This window comes from Trichosurus vulpecula, chromosome 1 (genome assembly GCF_011100635.1).
Source record: "Trichosurus vulpecula isolate mTriVul1 chromosome 1, mTriVul1.pri, whole genome shotgun sequence".
Classification (NCBI taxonomy): domain Eukaryota; kingdom Metazoa; phylum Chordata; class Mammalia; order Diprotodontia; family Phalangeridae; genus Trichosurus; species Trichosurus vulpecula.
In genome coordinates, this window is record NC_050573.1 from 50,476,933 (window position 1) to 50,487,268 (window position 10,336).

Consider the following 10,336-nt stretch of genomic DNA (forward strand, 5'->3'; position numbering starts at 1 on the left):
GATCTGTGCCCTGGGTAAAGGTCTGTGCCTTGGATCAAGGTCTATGTCCTGGTTGGATCTTCCATGCCCCTGGATGACAATCCTTCTTTCCCTGGTTTGATCTCTCTGCTGTCATCCATGCAAATGACTGAGGGGCAGAGATGAGAGAGGGAGAGTACAGTAAGAGGCACACACTATGTTGCCAAGATGTACACACACACACACACACACACACACACACTATATATATATATATATATATATATATATATATATATATATATATATATATATATATATATATATATTAGTCCCACTCTATACATGCGCATATGTGTATGTATATATATGTGTTCATAGTTATATGCACAGAAATTGGAAACCTGGTTCCATATGCTCCATAGTTCTACATACAGAACTATGCACTTTCCCAGATGCCCCTCCCCATTCTATGCTGTCCCTGGTGCTGAAGTTGCTGGGGGGAGAGGATGAAGAAGAAGGATCAACACCTAGGATTGGGTACAGTCTCCTGCCCCTGCAGGTTTGGCTTCACCCGCTTGTATGGCTTCTCCCTTCATATCCAACAAGACCAATAAACACCCAGGAGTCATCAGCCCCTCAAACTTCTCCTACCCCATTTCCCTAACCTAAACTGTTGAACACCCCAGCATGGGAGGATAGACATGAGTACATGGGATAGGGAAGAGAGAAATCAAGGACGGGGAAGCTGGTGGAGGTGGGGTGCATAAGGATAGAGTCCTAGAATATGGACTGAAGGCAGAAGGACCCAGGTCACTGGGACCAAGGGCAGGAGCGAGTCAGTGGGAAACAGAAGTGCAGGTTCCCATAAGAGAGAAGGGCTGAGTCTATTGAGACCAGGGACAGAAGGATCCAGGACACATGGATTAAGGACAGACTAGATAGAGGCAAGCAAAAGGATAGGGCCCTGGAAGATAGAGAGAATGAAGAGAGAGGGAAGCAGCATGAAGCAGTGGAAAGAGCCCTGGTCTAGAGTCAGAGCCCAGGTTCAAATACCAACTTTCCCACATTCTACTTGTATGACCTTTGGCAAAAGTCACTTCACAGCTTTGCCCTCAGATTCTTCCTCTAAGTCTCTTCCAGAGCTATGATCTTATGACCTTGGGGTAGGGGAACGGAAAGATAGGAACAGACATGTATTTTAGAGGGAAGTGTGTGGCCAAGGGATCTTTCCCCTACCCCTTTTCATCCTGCCTCTTGGAGAATGATTTCCATGCTGTAGAGTGGACTTTGGTCATAGGCTATGTATGGCCTCACCATGATACTGGAGAATGCCACCAGTCCTACTCAAAGCTGCTTGACTCATTCCCCTTGTCTCCACTATGGTGCTTGGTGGGGGACAGAGGTATATTTGGGGGTACCACCTCAAAAAAGAAAAAGCTGACCATACCAGGCTATTTGCTTTGTTTAATGCCAGCTGTGGAAAAGTACATTGTCAATTAACTAATTCATTAACCAGCTAGGGAAGGTAGTGTGTGCATGTGTATACACACAACATACACACAACCACATACACACAACTATATACACACACATGCATACACTACCTTCCCTACCTGGTTAATGAATTAGTTATATATATACACACACACATATATATATACATATATATATGTCTATATCTATTTCTATTTCTATATCTATATCTATATCTATATCCATATATCTGGTAGTATATATTTTGATTCGGGGTGGGGAGTGGGGTTGTGCCCCAGGTGTCAGAGACCAAGCTGAGGCAGAAAAACTCATGTACTTATATGATATCTCTTAAGAATGAATGAATGCTGAGTCTGTGAGGAGACTGGACAGTTGTCAGGGGATCAGGGACTGGAGATTAGATCTCTGAGTCCCTAAAGGTGGTAGCACCTGGGGTGTAGATGCCTAGATTTCAACTTACTCCAAAGTTCTTGATATCCTCCCCACCCCCACCTTGGTTGTCACTGAAACTATTCTGCTATTCCATCTTCCTAGCTTCCTTCTAGTGTCAGTTAAAGTCTTACCTTCTGCAAGAAGTTTTTCCTACTTCTTCTTAATTTTAGTACCTCCTCTCTGAGATTATCCCCAGTTTATTCTGTCTATATCTTGTTTGTACGTTAGATTTCCTGACTGACTGTGATGTCTTTGAGAGCAGGGCCTGTTTGTTGTTCGTCTTTCTTTGTATCTCTAAAGCTAACCACAGTGCCTGGCACATAGTAGGTGCTTAATAAATGTACGTTGACTGACTTCACTTTACCCACTGCCCACTCTTTTTACTCACTGGATGGTTCTTTGACCAGTTCATGTGCAAGTTTGTCATCTCATAGGTGCTAGGCTAGGGACTGATCCTTGGGTCCTGTTTGCAGGAGGACTGTGGGTCAGATGCCTGGGTCTTGGGAGGGGAACAGCTATTGAAAGACAGGACCCTAGGTAGGACCAGTCCTGCCCCTTTGGCCTAAATGACAGTCCAGTTTTGACACTGATGCTTGATACTTACAACATAAAAACATGAGACACTGGAGAGGTGGAGTCAAGATGGCAGAGTGTAAGGTCATAACTGCCAAACCTCTCCCCCAAACCTCTTATACAAAATGACCACAGAAAATGCCAAACTGCATTCTGAGTGGGGAAGACATGAGAAAGTAATAGTGAATATTTTTCCAGCCCTGGGTACTTGAGAGAAACATGGGCAAAACAGGGGGAGAGAGAAAGAGAGATTGAGAGAGAGAGAGGTCTGCAGACGTTGGGGTGGGCTTTGGGACAGCAGCAGTGAGAACAGCCAAATGCCCAGGGATGGTAAGGGAACTGACTGACACCTGGTCAGAAAGAGATCCCAGGGGACCCCTGTACTAGAACTGGTTACGAGATCAACTGCCATCAGGCAGCTCTGTTACCCATTACCCAGTTCTAGGTCACAGTTACAGGGTGGTTGAAGTCACAAGGAAGCAGGGGCCCTACCTGTGTAAAGAGCAAAGTTCAGACCAAGAGGAAAGCAACCAGACCTCTCCTCAGATTATACCACATTGGAAACAACAAAAACTTACAGGCCCCCAGAATGAACTATGAAAGCACCAAAAAGACTAAAACACAAAAGCTCAGGCTACTCATTCCTCCTCTCCTGCACCCCTACTCCCAACTCTAACATAAAGTCTAAAGTCAAGAAATAGGCCGCAAAAATGAATGAACAACAACAACAAAAAGAATCTGACCAGAAAAAGTTGCTGCGGTGATAGGAAAGTTCAAGGCACAAACTCAGAAGACAATGACCTGAAAACATCTATAAACAAAGTCTCAAATTATACATAAGCCCAATAAGAATTCCTAGAAGAACTAAAGAGATTGTTGTTTTTGAAAAACAACAAAAAAGATTTTAAAAGTCAAATTAAGAGTGGTAGATGAAAAATTGAGGAAGAGCTATGCAAGAAATCTATTAAAAGAGAAGAAAAATACTGAAGAAAAAAGAAGCATAAAAATCTTTTACAGTAGAGTGGGAAATGGTAGGGTGGTGATGGGCAATGCATGGTCCCTACTTTCATCAGAACTGGCTCAAAAGAGGGAATAACCTAAATACTCAGCTGGGTATAAAAATCTATCTTACCCTACAGGAAAGTAGAAGGGGAGGGGAGCAGAAGAAGGGAGGACTATTTGGAGGAGGTAGTGGTCAGAAACAAAACACTTTTGAGGAGGAACAGGGTGAAAGGAGAGAAAGAAAAGGATAAAGGGGGAGGGGAGAAAGCAGGATGGAGGGAAATACACAGTTAGGATTCATAACTATGAATGTGAATGGTTTTAACTCACCCATAAAATAAACAGATAGCAGAGTGGATTAAAAACCAGAATCCTACAATATGTAGTTTACAAGAAACATATATGAAGCAGAGAGACACACACGCAGAGTAAAGGCAAAAGGCTGAAGCAGAATCTATTATGCTTCAGCTGAAGTAAAACAAAGCAGGGGTAACAATCGTGACCTCAGACAAGCAAAAGCAAAAATAGATCTAATGAAAAGAGATAAGCAGGGAAAATGGTTGGTTGGTTGGTTATTGTCCTTTGTTCTTGAAGAGGACCAAAATGACACCACTATGCTAGAGTTGATACGGTGTGCTGACTGTGGCTTATCAGAATGTTCTATCACAAGTTGGGCACAAATAGTCCATGTGAACATTTGGGGTGGATTCTCTAAATTTGTGCATCTCATGTTTCTTTTTAGCTACTTCAATTCTGCTTTGCTCATAGAGCACAGCACTTTCTCTGAGGTGGGCATGCCATGCTGAGTGGTCCTGTGCCAGTGTCTCTCATGTCACAAATCAATTCTAAATTTCTTAAGAGAGATTTTGAGAGTGTCATTGTGTTTCTTCTTCTGACTATCATGTGAATGCCCTGTGTGAGTTCTCCATAAAATAGTCTTTGTGGCAAGCATATGTTTTGCATTCAAACAATGTGGCCAGCCCATTGGAGTTGTGATCTCTGAAGTAGAATTTGAATGGTTGGCAGTTTAGTTTGAGAAAAGACCTCAGTGTTTGGCATCTTAACCTGCCAGGTGATCTTCGTAATCTTCTTAAGATGATTCAGATGGAAACGATTCAGTTTCCTGGCATGGCACTGATAGATTGTCCAACTTTCACAGGCATAATGTCAGCACAATGGCTCTGTAGACCTTCAGTTTGGTATGCAGTCTAATACCTCTTCTCTCCCACACTTTCCTTTGGAGCCTCCAAAACACTGAGCTAGCTCTGGCAATGCATGTGTCGGAATTTTTGGATTGGTTCACTGCTCTACCAACAGCATTTCAATGTATCTATTTTCCCACATCTCCTCCAGCAATTGTCATTTTCTTTTTCTGTCAGCATTTATAGAAATGTTGATGATATCCATGGGTTTTTTTCATATGCTGCAACTTTGCTGAAGTTGTTAATTGTTTCATCTAGTTTTTTAGTTGACTCTCTAGGGTTCTCTAAGTATACCATCATATCATCTGCAAAAAATGATAGTTTTGTTTCCTTTTACCTATTCTTATTCCTTCCATTTCTTTTTCTCATTTATAAAGCTATAGCTAGCATTTCTAGTACAATATTTACCATAAAGCAATAAAAATTACAGTAATAAAAGGCCTTTGAAGCATAGAATAAAAATTAATTGGAAACTAAATAACATAATCCTGAAGAATGAGTGTGTCAAAGGATAAATCACGAAACAATTAATAATTTCATTAAAAATAATGACAATAATGAGACAACATATCAAAATTTATGGGATGCAGCCAAAGCAGTACTTAGGGGGGAATCTTTATCTCTAACCACATCAGTAAAAGAAAGAACAGATGGACAAATTGGATAGGCAACTAAAAAACAAACCACCTAATTCTGGTGGGTGACATATGTTTTGGTTTGGCACTAAAGCATCAGGGGCTTTGGGATGGTGAAGCAACCCCTTTATTGGCCATTGAGCCAGGATGAGTTGTCCCTCAGTAGATTTTATTTTATTTTATTTTTTGGAAGGGGGAGGCAAGGCAATTGGGGCTAAGTGACTTGCCCAAGGTCACACAGCCAATAAGTGTCAAGTGTCTGAGGTCAGGTCCAACTGACTTCAGGGCCTGTGCTCTATTCATTTTGCCACCTAGCTGCCCCACCCCCTCAGCAGATTTTTAAAGGGATAGAAAGACCCTTGTTCTTTCCTTCCTCTCTCCTGAAAGCGTGACATGGAATTCTCTTTCTCTAAGACTATCCATGAAGAGGAGTTGTAGGGATCATGGACATCTCCATGACAATTCTCTTGGCTCATCTTTCACTTGTAAGGTCAATCTTATCCCTTCTCAGCATAGGTTCAAAGAATTTACTCTCTTACTCCAAATATGATTTAAATATACTTTGCTGCTGATTAACTTTTTTCTTTTCATCATCAACAAAAATGAATATTTCTGTATATAAAGAACAAAAAAGAGGGTTGTATGTGAAACCATGAAGTTCTCAAATACAGATTTGGTTTTTTGGAATTTTTTTTTTGAGGGGGGAAGGCAGGGCAATTGGGGTTAAGTGACTTGCCCAAGGTCACACAGCTAGTGTGTTGAGTGTCTGAGGCTGGATTTGAACTCAGGTCCTCCTGTTTCCAGGGCCGGTGCTCTACTCACTGTGCCACCTAGCTGCCCCTACAGCTTTGGTTTTAATGAATATATTAGACTTAACCCAGCAGTAACAATAACACATTGCCTTGCTTGTCTGCATCTTCTTATGAAGTTCTTTGTGCTTTTTAAAAAGTATGTTTTTATGTGTCTTAGATACTTTTTTCTTTTCTTTTTTTGACATCACGATCACTAATCACCTGCCCCTTTACTACAACCCTCCAAGTAAATACCCTCCCCTGTAACACAGAGTTATAGCCAAGCAAAACAATTCACCCATGGGCCACGTCTACCTTGTACCCATCTTGCCTTTTTCTGGCTGCTCTCTATTCATGGGATGCTCCTCCACCTCACTTCCACTCCTTAGAATTCCTACCTTCCTTCAAGGCTCAGCTCAAGACCCCATCTCTGCAGGAGGCCTTTCCCAGCCTCCCCAGCTAGCTAGGAAGGGGTGGAGAACCTTTGGCCTCACGGCCACATGTGGCCCTCTAGGTCCTCAAGGGCAGTCCTTTGACTGAATCCAAACTTCCCAGAACAAATCCCCTCAATAAAAGAATTTGTTCTGTAAAACTTGGACTTAGTCGAAAGGCTGCATCTGAGGACCTACAGAGCCACAAGTGGCCTCGAGACCATAGGTTCCCCACTAGAGCCTTCCTCTGTGAGGTTACCCTCTACCTGTTTTATATGTATCTATTTACTTACTTAACAAGAAAAAAGGTCTTGCCTCCCTCATGTAAATGGGTTAAGCTTGCCCCTAGTTTCCAATAGGTAAGATTTTTTTTAATTTAATTTTTTTAATGAACAAAAATCTATTGTATCTCCCTCTTGCCCTGCCCACCTCCCACACTGGAAAAAAAGGAAAAAGAAAAAAAAGACTCTTGCAATAAATATGCACCATCAGGCAAAAAAGAATTCTTACATTAGCCATGTCTAAAAAAGGGTAAGTTTCATCTTGCACTGAGTCTGTTACCTCTCTGTCAGGAAGTGGGTTAACACATTTCTTCATCAGTCCTCTGGAACTGTAGTGTGTCAGCTAGGTGTTGTAAGGGGTACAGCACTGGACCTGTAGTCAGGAAGACATGAATTCAAATCCCATCTTAGAAACTTACTAGCTGTGACCCTGCGTAAATAACTTAACTTTTGCCTGCCTCAGTTTCCCCACCTATAAGATGGAGATAATAATAGCATCTATCTTTTGGGGTTGTTGTGAGGATCAAATGACATAATATTTGTAGAGGGCCTTGCGAATCTTTAAAGGCTATATGAATACTGGCTATTGTTATCGCTCAGTGTTCTTAAGTCTTCCAAAGCTGTGTGTTGTTATTGTCTGCTAAATTGTTCTCTTGGTTCCTATGGGTAAGTTGCACGTGGACGGGTCTCCTTGGGAAATATGTTAAATAATTCTATAGGAGATTGTAATATGAAATGCTGATAACAGGTACAAGGACTGAGTAAGAGAGACTCGTTCTGGAGAGATCTTTACCTATTTATTGGTGAGCTGTTACTGAATGGGATAGGGAAGTAAAGAGGAGGGCAATCCAGGTTCTTACCAGAATGCTCTTTGGATTTTCCCTCTTCTTTCTGGGCAGCCCACAAAATATCTCTATTTTAGGAGATTATGGCTCATTTTGGATTAGAAATCTCTCTGTTTACAGTTATCACCTTAAAGTGGCAAAAGAATAATATGATTATAGAGTGACCCCACTGGGTTTGTGAATTATACCCCAGGCTGTACATTAATTAGTATTTTACTACTCTCTACTCTCTTCCCCAGACTAGGCGTGGGATGTGCCCCCTGCCTTTTCCCCCCTCTACGTTCTCCTTCCTTCCCATTAGCCATCACCACAGACAACATTGACCACACAATCAGGATTAGTAGATACTAGTTTCTTCATTTAACAGTGGGAATAAATGGCATGAAGGGAATGAACAGAGGAGCAGTGGGTCAGGGAACAGTCTGGGAATTTGCAGGCAATAAGGGACCCTGGCAACTGCAGAAGAAAACTCCTAGAGAGAGGAAGGGCTGTTGCTTCCTTTTCTACCCAGAGTCCCAATGAGAACTCACTGGTTCCAATGAACTCAACATAAACTTCATGGTAGCAGCAGCCATACCACCTTTCAGAGTCTTTGCAGGAAAGCTCAGGGAAACACAGATCAAGGTCAGTTAAGTGCTCCACCAGAGAAGGAGATGGAGGATAGAATGCCAAACTCTCCCCTGATTGACCCTGCTTCTTCTCCTTTCTCCCAGGATTCTCTGTGAACATTCCCAGACAATCCATTCCTATAATGTCAATAGCTAGTGGATTTTGGGAAAGCAATCTCATTTCTGTTGGCATTCTGATTTGGTTTACTTTGATACGTTGTTGCCCAATTAGAATGTAAGCTCCTTGATGTCAGGGATTGTGTTTTTGCCTTTTTTTGTATCCCTAGAACTTAGCACGGTGCCTGGCACTTAGCACAGTACCTCACACATAGTAAGCACTTACTAAATGCTTGTTTTATTGATTGAAATACACATCTCATTGTGCATCACTTTCTGCCGAAAGGTACGAGGCATATTTCACCATTAGTAGTCTAGAATCGTGATTGGTCATTTCGTTGACCAGAGTTCTTAGCTTTTCATACTTGTTTTCCTTTACATAATTGTTATCATTTTATAAATTGTTCTCTTGGTTCTGTAAACAGTTATTGTTGTTGTTGTTCAGCGTATCCAACTCTTTTTGAACCCATTTTTGGGGTTTTCTTGGCAAAGATACTGGAGTTAGTTTGTCATTTCCTTCTCAAGTTCATTTTGCAGATGGGGAAACTGAGGCAAACAAGGTTAAGAGACTTGCCCAGGGTCACACAGCTAGTAAGTGTCTGAGACCAGATTTGAATTCATGAAGATGAGTCTTTCTGATTCCAAGCTCAGCCCTCCATTCACTGTGCCACCTAGCTGCCCAAATGGTTCTTAAGCACCTACTATGTACCAGGCACTGTGCTAAGTGCTTGGGATGCAAAGAAAGGAAAAAAACCCAAACTCCCCACAGCAAAAAAAACAAAAAACAAAAACAAAAACAAAAACAAAAACCCCAAAACGAACCAGCCCCTGCTCTCAAGGAACTCACAGTCTAACGTAGAAGATGTAAATAACTATAGAGCCAGTATAAATTGGAGATAATCACCAGAAGGAAGGCATTAATATTAAGGTGGATTGGGAAAGACTTCTTGTAGAAGGTAAGATTTTAGCTGGCACTTGAAAGAATCCAAGGGAGCCCAGAGGCAGAAATGAGGAGGGAGAGTATTCCAGGTATGGCGGAACAGGCAGTGCAAATGCCTGGAGCTTTGGGATGGAGTGTCTTGTGTGAGGAAGCAAGGAGGCCAGTGTCACTGGAACAAAAAGTAAGTGAAGGGGAGGGGGTATAAGAAGGCTGGAAGGGAAGAAGAGGTCAGGTTGTAAAGGTTTTAAAAGCCAGAGGATTTTATATTTGATCCTGGAGATGATAGGGAGACACCGGAGTTTATTGACTAGTGAGATCAAACGGTCAGCCCTGTACTTTAGAGAGATCACTTTGGCAGCTGATGGAGGATGAGTTGGAGTTGGAAGAGACTTGAGGCAAGGAGACCAACCTATTGCAATAATTCAGGTGTTAGGTGATGAAGATCTAAGGAGAGAAGAGGGAAGTATTTGAGAGATATTAGGAAGGTAATATCAGCAGGCCTTGGCAACAGATATGGAAGAGGAGGTGAGAATGAGGAGTCAAAGATGACATCTGGTTTGCAAGCCCAGGTACCTGGGAGTATGGTGGTACCCTGCATAGTAGTAGGGAAGCTAGGGATGGGAGAGGGTTTGGGGCAAAAGATAGAGTTATGTTTAGGATACTGTTGAGTTTAAGATGTCTACAGGACACATCCAGTAGTAGATGTATGATCAAAGGTTGAAGATGGGGAGTGTGGAGGTCATCAAAGAGGTCAGGGCTAGAAAAGTAGATATGAGAATTACTGGCATAGAGATGATATGGGAGCTGACGAGAACAGCAGCAGTGTGGAGGGAGAAGAGAAGACTATCTAGGGTAGAGCCCTGTGGGACACTGACCATTAATAGGCATGACCTGGATGAAGATCCAATAAAGGAGACTGAGAAGGAGAGGTCAGATATGGTAGGAGGAGAACCAGGAGAGGATAGTGTCCCAAAACCTAGAGAGAAGAGAATATTAAGAAGAAGAGAGTGATCGATAGTATCAA